Source organism: Sinohyriopsis cumingii, unplaced genomic scaffold (assembly GCF_028554795.1).
Source record: "Sinohyriopsis cumingii isolate HCF-2022 unplaced genomic scaffold, ASM2855479v2 utg001348l, whole genome shotgun sequence".
NCBI classification, from domain to species: Eukaryota; Metazoa; Mollusca; class Bivalvia; order Unionida; family Unionidae; genus Sinohyriopsis; species Sinohyriopsis cumingii.
This window is the reverse complement of record NW_028315988.1, coordinates 560524-569680: the sequence shown is the minus strand read 5'-3', so window position 1 is coordinate 569680 and position 9157 is coordinate 560524. Positions and strand designations below refer to the sequence as shown.

The following is a 9157-nucleotide window of genomic DNA, read 5'->3' as shown; positions in this document are numbered from 1 at the left end:
GTAATACAATTTCTAACAGTAGTGTAAACGAGCTCGCAGCAAAAGAAAATACAAATTCAATGGTGATTACACTGAGCATCAATTTCGGATTATTCCGAGCCAATACCCATAGTTAATACATCGATCATGACGATGAAATCAGACAGCTCGTTGTAAATTGTATACAAGCAAACGTTTTACCTCAAACATGAGGATTGGTGAAAACTTTGCTTAAGTGAAAACACTCCGATGCTTCCGCAACCAACCACTACGCCTATTCCGAGGTAGAGTCTATAGTTCTGTCTCCTTTTAAAAGAACAGTTAATAGTTTACTCCAACAGAAGGATAAAGTGGGCAATAATTATTGTATAAGGTATGGTATTACACAGATTTTTCTTGATGGAGATCTTTATATGATAATAACGATATGTACATCGTACCATCGAAGTCCACGAGAATAATATCTGTCACATGATGTTGTGATATATATCACACATGGATTATAATTTGTAAAGTTCAAAAGAGCAGTGACTCTTAATAAAATCATTGAACACAATGTCTTAATAAGATGCAGATCTTTGTTAACGACCATAACGTGCAAACATTGTCAAAACAAAGCTTAGACAAGTCACGGGTTAGCTGCGCTCTTACAGTTTACCGGCCATACTCTAACATTGTCCTTTTTACATCAAATTTGCATTAAATGATTAAAAGTAGTTATTCTCGCACTAAAAACAATTAAAAAATATCAAGTGTAAAGAAGAAATAATAATGTAGTTACTCGAAATATAAATATACGACGATATTACTTCCCCTTAGCTAAGATGTCTCACTTATAGAGGACGCCAACCGGAAATGACGTACATTTATCCCCCATACGACGAAGTACATGTTTCTTCTTGTCGAAAACTAAAACACTATCAACTATGGAAAGGGAAAATTTAGAAGAAACTAATGAAAACTAATGTACTGTTCAGTCTCATGCGCATTAGATTGTGTTGCTTTCAAAACTGTTCCGTTGTGTCAATTCTTGTTCAAAATTACCGTTAATACAGGTGTAAAGGAATCAATGATGCCTTCGCTATGTCGGCCGGCTTTCTAAAAACATAATGAAATCGGCACACGTACAAGAATCCAAAGGATCCAAAATTGGTTCTTATGTTGGCCGACTTCATTAAAAAATCGGCACACTTAAAGGAATCCAGTCAGTTTCCAGACAAGCTTGCTTTGTAATAGAATAACCTTTGTATTTGATATCCCGTCGATAAGTTTAAGCAATGTGTTTATTGCTCGCTGCCAGTTGCTTTAATTCATCACCCGATCTTCTATTTGTTTGCCATATGCAATCATAATAGATGGTTCTAGGGTAAATATTACACACAACAATGACATGCTTTAAAAATGCTTTGTAACCCACTGCTGCGAACAAATTATCATTTGCACTCACAGCGCATGTATTTTCAAATACTGATTTTAATTTGCGAGGTACTGTCGGTTAGTTAACCTGGATACAATACAATCTTGATTATTCTTCACCTTATAACGTATTGTGCGTGAATCGCAGGTTCTTTCAAGCAATCGGGTGATATTCCAGTCTCATTTGCAATTTTGTTATCTGACATAAGGGATACACTACAGTAAGAACGGAATAAATGATAACAATGCGAAGTTTGTTTCGTTTATTTAATATTCAAATAAGTGTTATGTTTATCCTTTGCATTGTACCTTGCGGGTGGGGGGGTGCGCGTGGGCGCATATTCAGCACGAAATTATTTTGTTTCTTAAGTCTTGGGACATATACCTTGCTGAAAAAAGTTTTCACCATCAGTTCTGGGACAGGAACAAGTTGTTTTTATCGTGACCCGATATATATATATATATATATATATATATATATATATATATATATATATATATATATATATATATATATATATATATATATATATATATATCAGTGTCTGATTCTACAGACATGTACACCTAAAATTGATAAACGTCCCAGAGTAATACATCATATTTCTTTTTTCAAATCCTTTAGAGTTCATTTGGTTATAATAATGCTAAATAAAGAGTTTCATCAAAGTCTACATCTACACTCGGCACGTTCAAAAAGTATTATTATTATTGTAAACATGAATATTTTACATCTGCAGTAACATTTATGTACTGTAATCCTTTATTTGATATATTTTACTTATGCTCTTTCTCTCCCTCTTCTCAGATGAATCATAGAGCATTCTACGGGATTTAGGAGGATTTGGGACTTTCCAATCCATCAGCCTATTCGATACCACAGATTTAATGCACATTTTTTGTGGTAAGCAGGGTCTTTCGGAAAGAAAGAACCCTTTCGTCCCATCATCACTCTTTTGGCTACATCCATATGCAACACTGTGCACCATATTTGCTGTACAAAAGCACGATCTTAAGAAATATCACATAGACATTTAAGTGGGGAAATTAATCACTTGAATGGCTAAGTTGAATGGATCGGATAAATTACGTCATATCCTGTTTTGGCACGCGGAAACTACCGATTGTTTATGGAGATTGCTGAATACATTTGTGATTTAAAAATCGGATCTGTAAGTCTAATTAACATTTGTATGGTGTGCACACATAACCAATGCGTTTTTTTAAACATTAACAAAAAATGCATGTAGCTACTTAATTTGTCTATGTGCGCATATTAAGCACAGAGGTATTGGTGAAACACGTTTCAGAGCAACCCATTAAAACAACGCAGCAATCTATCAAATTTTGCTTGACTAAACGTGCAAATCACTCTAGCAAATATTTGTGGAAGCATAATTATTTATAATAATAAGCATCATCCCATAGTGACTATAACATATACTAAGTCCTACAGCAACCTGCCAGCAGCCGTGAGACAAGATTTTGTCTAATGGACTGGCACAAGACATCGTATGTATCCGAACCCTACTTTTGATGTATGTTGATCGTACGATTTGTGGCATAGCACTGCATGCACCGCATTTCGGGCCTGTATGGCTTGGTTAATGGATCGAAGTCAAAGCTGTATGCCGCTTGGACTCAAGAATGTGTACATATGCATCACTACATAACTTGAACACATTTACACATTTGGGTACTTATCTCCGATTGCGTCATGCTATTGCAGCCAAGGGGTTTATTCATGTTCTTGTAACTGATTTTTCATGATCCGCACACCAGTCATACTTATATTTAATAAAAGGCAGGATAAAAGGTTAACAATATATCTGACTGCTACTTTTCGGTTTGATCCGCAAAGCTAATGCTGACTAAAAATTCCAGTCGTCTCTATTCTAATGCAACTTTTATAGAAAATGTGTCTATGCTGCATTTTCGGTATGTTGTGTACGGTACAAAATCGATTTTATATATTTTGCCTTGTACCTGCTCCATATTAATTGCACATGTACATATACCACAAATCGTAATGTTCAAGCACAAACTTGAACTAAATGCAATAAAATAGCGTAGAATTAGGACAATGATAAACAGTAACTATTGATACTTGATAAGGGTACCATACATATCAAAGCTTTTCCACAGACTGGATTTACTCTTGTTTATATATCTATAGACCTAGAACGTACCGAAGAAGTCCGAATAAAGCGTTGTACAAAAAGCATGTCAACCAGTCTTCGTTCTCGGAATAGCCAGGAAAAATTAGACTAGTAAAACGGAAAGAAGAGGAGACCTTGAAGAAAAGGTGAGAAGCTTCTGTAGTCAATTATTTTCTCGACTCTTCGATCTATGTATGTATGGATTTTGCTGATAATTTAAGGATTGACTGTATATTATGTAATGTTTATTGAACCGAGACAACGTTGGGAAAATGGATGATGAATGAAACGGATCACGTAAGTTTGTTCAGCGCTTTTTATTTCATTGAACGTAAAACTATAAGTTGGTCACTCATATCTATTAAAGACGAAATAAGGAATATTATTTTTAACGAGTACTAAATGGGCCATTTTGGCCTTGTCTAACCATGCGCGAATACATGCAAAAGAGCGACGAGAAGACAGCATTTAATTCCCTGATTGCATGGCAAGAAACGGCCAATAAGTCATAAATCATTGTCAACAGCATCAAATGGACTATATAGTCAAAATACTCAAACGTGAAATCTATGGTGGATAAATACTCGTATGATTAAACTGCAAAATTTGATTTTCGTTTCGTTTAATTACTTTCACTCTCATTTCCAGATTTCGATATTCGTACCTTACACCATATTAAGGAAATGATTTGATTTCCAAATAGTGGCCGTGTATGCTATACTTTACTGGAAATGACCAATGCATCTACTTAACATGAGTTTGGAGAGAGAGAGAGAGAGAGAGAGAGGTCAATTGCCAAATTTGCATTGTTTTTGCACCTCATCAACGTAATAAGTGATAAAACAATCAAACGTATATAGATTCGGAGCGATCAAAGCTAACATTAATTATTTTTGAAGTTATTGTGAGGCTTTGAGTAATTACTATAATCTTTTGTTAAACAATAATGAATCAGTTTTGCACGTTGTTGAATACAACTATCAAGCACAAGTCCGCTTAACAAATGCCAAATAAAGTGGTTATATTCAATTTAGACTAATATAACATTGTTTCTATAGAAATGTGCGTGTGTGTGTTTGTGTGTGTGTGTAATCTGATGAGTGTATGCGTGTATATGGTGTGTGTGGGAATGAAAAATAACAAGACTGTTCACTCGAAACTAAAATAAATTAACTTGGTTGAAACATTTGATCTGGAACATATCAATTTGACTCATCTAGTTTATATTTACTTATTTTCTGTATTAAGGTATATTCATATTAAATTGCCTGGAAAAACACGCTAACGATATCTACATGCCAATGTTTAACTTGAGGTACAGCTAATTGATTTCATATATCTCTTCCATGACAGTGAAAGCCAGATGACACTGTTCATATGAGCCAATATACCAAATTACAAACTACCAAAATATACAAGCTATATCTTTAATTGAAATAACAATTCATACGTACTTCACAAGGTTTTCAAAACACGGAGAAGCTACTATTCTCTCTCACTGTCTCTCCGTTATTATTTATTATACAACGTAAACAGGATGAGAGGACACTGCCATTATTAGTAATGAAATCCTACATTTCGTCAGTGTCACTTGTACATATTTTACTTTTAATTCTATGCTAATTTCGGGAAAATAATGTCAGTGTTTGGGGCTAAATGTGTATGGCGTTGCTTTCCGTTCATACATCTATAACCAGAAGATATTAAATTGAAATTGCTGGAAATCGTAACGAAGAAAGAAAGAAATTATTCATAGATTGTATACAATATTGAATGGATGTGGTATACCATTTTAAATGACCGAATTCCAAAACTATATAACCTTACGAAAGGTAACCTTGCAGAGCAGGACAAAAACAGTTTTGAAGACTTCGTTACGCTTTGGAAAGTCCAGTTGCTTACAATAATATCAGTCCAATGCGAGAATAAATGAAACCTATTCGTAGCAAAATGAATAGTTTGCGAATATATCTAATTATATTTATTTGTATGTGTAGAGATACCATCACCGTGGTAGTCAGGAGTACCGTTATATAGGGTATAATGAGATAATGAATTCAAACAGGATGTTGGCATTTTTGTGACTTTACGCCGCTCCTCAAATAAATGGAACCTATCTGCTTTCAATACAATTAATTAACGTATAATAATCTGATGTAAATATTCTACTGATTAAAGTTATTAATGGTTATACGTTCAATCTGAGATAAGAAAAATACTCAGTGCATAACCATGCTGACTAACTGTAATGTACAATAATGTGGGTGGTCGGAGATTAGTCAGAAGCTTTCGAGCTCTCAGATAAATCCCCTATACGTGAATTAAATCGCCATATGTGAAGATAACGTCATTATTTAGCGCATGCGCATTTGTGGCAAGATATGTGAATCAAAAGATGTAGTGATTATTTTCCATGAAGACTGATGTGGTTGTAAGTCACAAGAGAACACGATAATTCAGTTGATTTGTTCCTAAAATGTACTCCAAGAATTCCTTTCCAAGAAATGCAAAGGTTTACGATATAACAAAGCTTTAGTAATTCATACTTTCACGGAATTATGATGCTTCCGGTAATTTTAGGAATTTTAAAATGTATTTGTTCTCAGCAAAATATGAAATTTTTATATTTGTCTACTTTCATTTGTTATGTTTGAATGAATTTTCTCAGAGAAAACAATCAGCACGAATATTTGGTATCAAAGAAACACTCAAATAATGATATGGGACCGTCCATCCACAACTATTTCTTTGGGACCGTCCATCCACAACTATTTCTTTGAGCAATCTTTATATTTCCCTAAGACTTGATGGTTCACACGTGTTGCCTCGGTTTAGTCGTATCATGCCTCGTTTGTTAGCATGCTTCGTTTTGGTATCAAAGATGAATTTCTACGGGAACTGACTAAATAATATACACAAATTCAACTTAATTATTCTCTCCATTGAGATTTGCTGCCGTGCGGGAATACCTCTTTAAACTGACATTTCTAAAGATCTGTCGTATACTAAAGACCTTGATCTTTTCACGTGTGATAAAATTAATATTCACAGTCCAGGCGGTCGTATTAACGATTATTTATAACATCTTTTGAAATCAGTTGCCAAATAGCTTCACAAATTCCCTCTGCATTCTGAAGGATATCCTCCGCTCGAAGATCTGGCATATGCAGAAGATATACTAAATTTTACCCACAAGGCCACACCAATTCGACGGCTAGATTCTCATTCTACAGCATGTATTATAACACCTGAATCCCAAGTGCCAATACAATGCGTGCATCATTTTAGTGGACAAGCAATAAAAACGTTTAGTTGCTTTAATGGCAATATTATATTTACGATCTTTACTTTCTAATCCAAGGTAGACATGAATTTATTGCGCATTTTGTTAAGCTCCGTTTATGCCTTCTGTTTCAACACTGTTGTAGCAAGTTCATGTCATTAAATGACTTGAACATGTTTGTAAGCTGAACGCATTATCAGTCTCACTGCCTCATTATAACGTAATCTTACCCTGTTGCAAATCTTAGTGTCTTTCGAAGGAATGAATATAGTTTCACCGGTTCCTTTGTAAATATTTGCGTCTTACGTGTACCTTCAAATTGTCTCACTGAAGATAAAACAAATATGAATAGCACATAATATTCAATCTGTTATACCGAATTTTATGTTCGACAGTGTATAGATAGATATACACAATTCTGACGATACTGTTCAGAGATTTCATTTACCAATTATATGTAATTTCGTTGTGAGAAAAAAAAACTACAGAAATAAAAGATACAATGAGTTATACGCTTTTCGTAACAGACAACGTTTCACTGAAGACGAATATAACAGCGATAAAATGCACCATATGTCCAATTATCTCATAAAAATGCAACAAGAAAGAAGAAGAAGAAGAAAAAAAAAACAACAGACAGCGAAAATGGAAAACAAAAAACCCCTAGTACCAGTGATGCAAAGATTTTGTAATTCAGTATTGCTATTTATATATAATTTGTATTGTGCGTTGCCTTTTGTCAATGATTATATGCTATTTAATTTCTAAAATGTAATTGAAATGCGTATGCAACTGATGGCATGATTTGGGCCTAAGTGAGTAATTGTGTCAAGTTTGTGCTATTTTGTAAACAACATAAAATATAGTTAATTCTTGAATAGCGTCACCATGAACATCATCATCATCATTGTCATCCTCATCATCATTGTCATCATCATCATCATTGTCAATCCCGTAACACAGGAGGTCATTGAGGCACAACAGATGACGTCACGACCAATTCTTTTTCATCTTTCATTGTTATGGACTGCCTTATGAAATCCCGAAACCCTCTGCCTGTCCCCTCTTTATTATTGTTTTCCCACCTCTTTTTCTGTTTGCCTCTTATTCTATAACCTCTCACTATGAATTGCAGTATTGTTTTTGCCAGCCCAGATGTAATCTTCAAGTATTAGCTTTTTATGCTTAGTTTTCAAAATGAGGAATCCAAATTGTTAGTTACTGAAGTTACATGACCTCTTGATATTCGATATTGTGTGCCACTCCTACAATACTGTACACCTGTTACACTCCTTCAATACTGTACACCTGTTACACTCCTACAATACTGTACACCTGTTACACTCCTACAATACTGTACACCTGTTACACTCCTACAATACTGTATACTATTACACTCCTACAATACTGTATACCTGTTACACTCCTACAATACTGTATACCTGTTACACTCCTACAATACTGTATACTATTACACTCCTACAATACTGTATACTATTACACTCCTACAATACTGTATACTATTACACTCCTACAATACTGTATTCCTGTTACACTCCAAGACAAGTGGTAAGTATTTTGTAAGAAACAATCCGGTTACATTTAGGAATAAAGTAGTTTAAATGAAGATTTTGTCCTCCATCAAGATAATCATGTCTGAAATCCATGGATAAATGCGTATTCACCGCAGCCCGTAAGTTTGTAATAATCGAAATTCGGGTTGAGCGTCTTTTACAGAAATAAACTGCACACATGCCAACATACAGCAGTTTTAATGCAAAAATGAGCACAAATGGAAGCTAACAATATTGCAATTGAACTCACAGTCTGCAAGCGAATACAAAGTTTTTCTAGCAAGTATTGGTATTAATATAGCTATTTCTCAAAACTGAAAATTGTGTACCTGCAGATCGATTCAAATCTTGTTCAAGTTTGAGGCACTGACATTCTATTCCAGAATATATTGTAAATTTTGTTTTGAAGTGAACAAAGTCCTTGCTGCAGTTTTGAAACAATTAATCGATCAGTCATAAATAGTACGAATGCGATTTCGAGCCGGCCAGTGATGTATGGATCTAATATGTAAATACCAGGACAATCCCTAGTAGGTGACAATTTAATACTTGTATTTCAGTTTCAGTGCCAAATTAATTTTAAAGATTTTCAAAATGCTCCCAAGCAATGCTAGTCTATCGATTTGTCAGTTTCAATGCCACACAGTATTCTATCTCATATCTACCCAACGTATGTTTGCTGAAAACACTGCTAAAGTTTCCAACATAACAGACAAATGGAGCTAACGAACGTTTGAATAAACGTC

The 9157-nt window shown here is 34.5% G+C and overlaps 1 protein-coding gene across 3 annotated transcripts in view; it reads left to right on the top strand.

The window, feature by feature from the left end:
* The first annotated feature begins 3527 nt into the window (after positions 1-3527).
* The window catches only part of LOC149772601 (chitin synthase chs-2-like), a 59676-nt gene continuing 54046 nt past the window's right edge, over positions 3528-9157 (top strand). Inside the window, exon 1 of one of the 3 annotated variants that reach the window (XM_089947591.1) lies at positions 3528-3700. The gene's annotated coding sequence lies outside the window, so the exon portion shown is untranslated. Of the gene's footprint in view, positions 3701-3731; positions 3852-9157 lie in introns of those variants that run through there. The other 2 variants (XM_089947589.1, XM_089947590.1) reach the window with 2 other exon arrangements.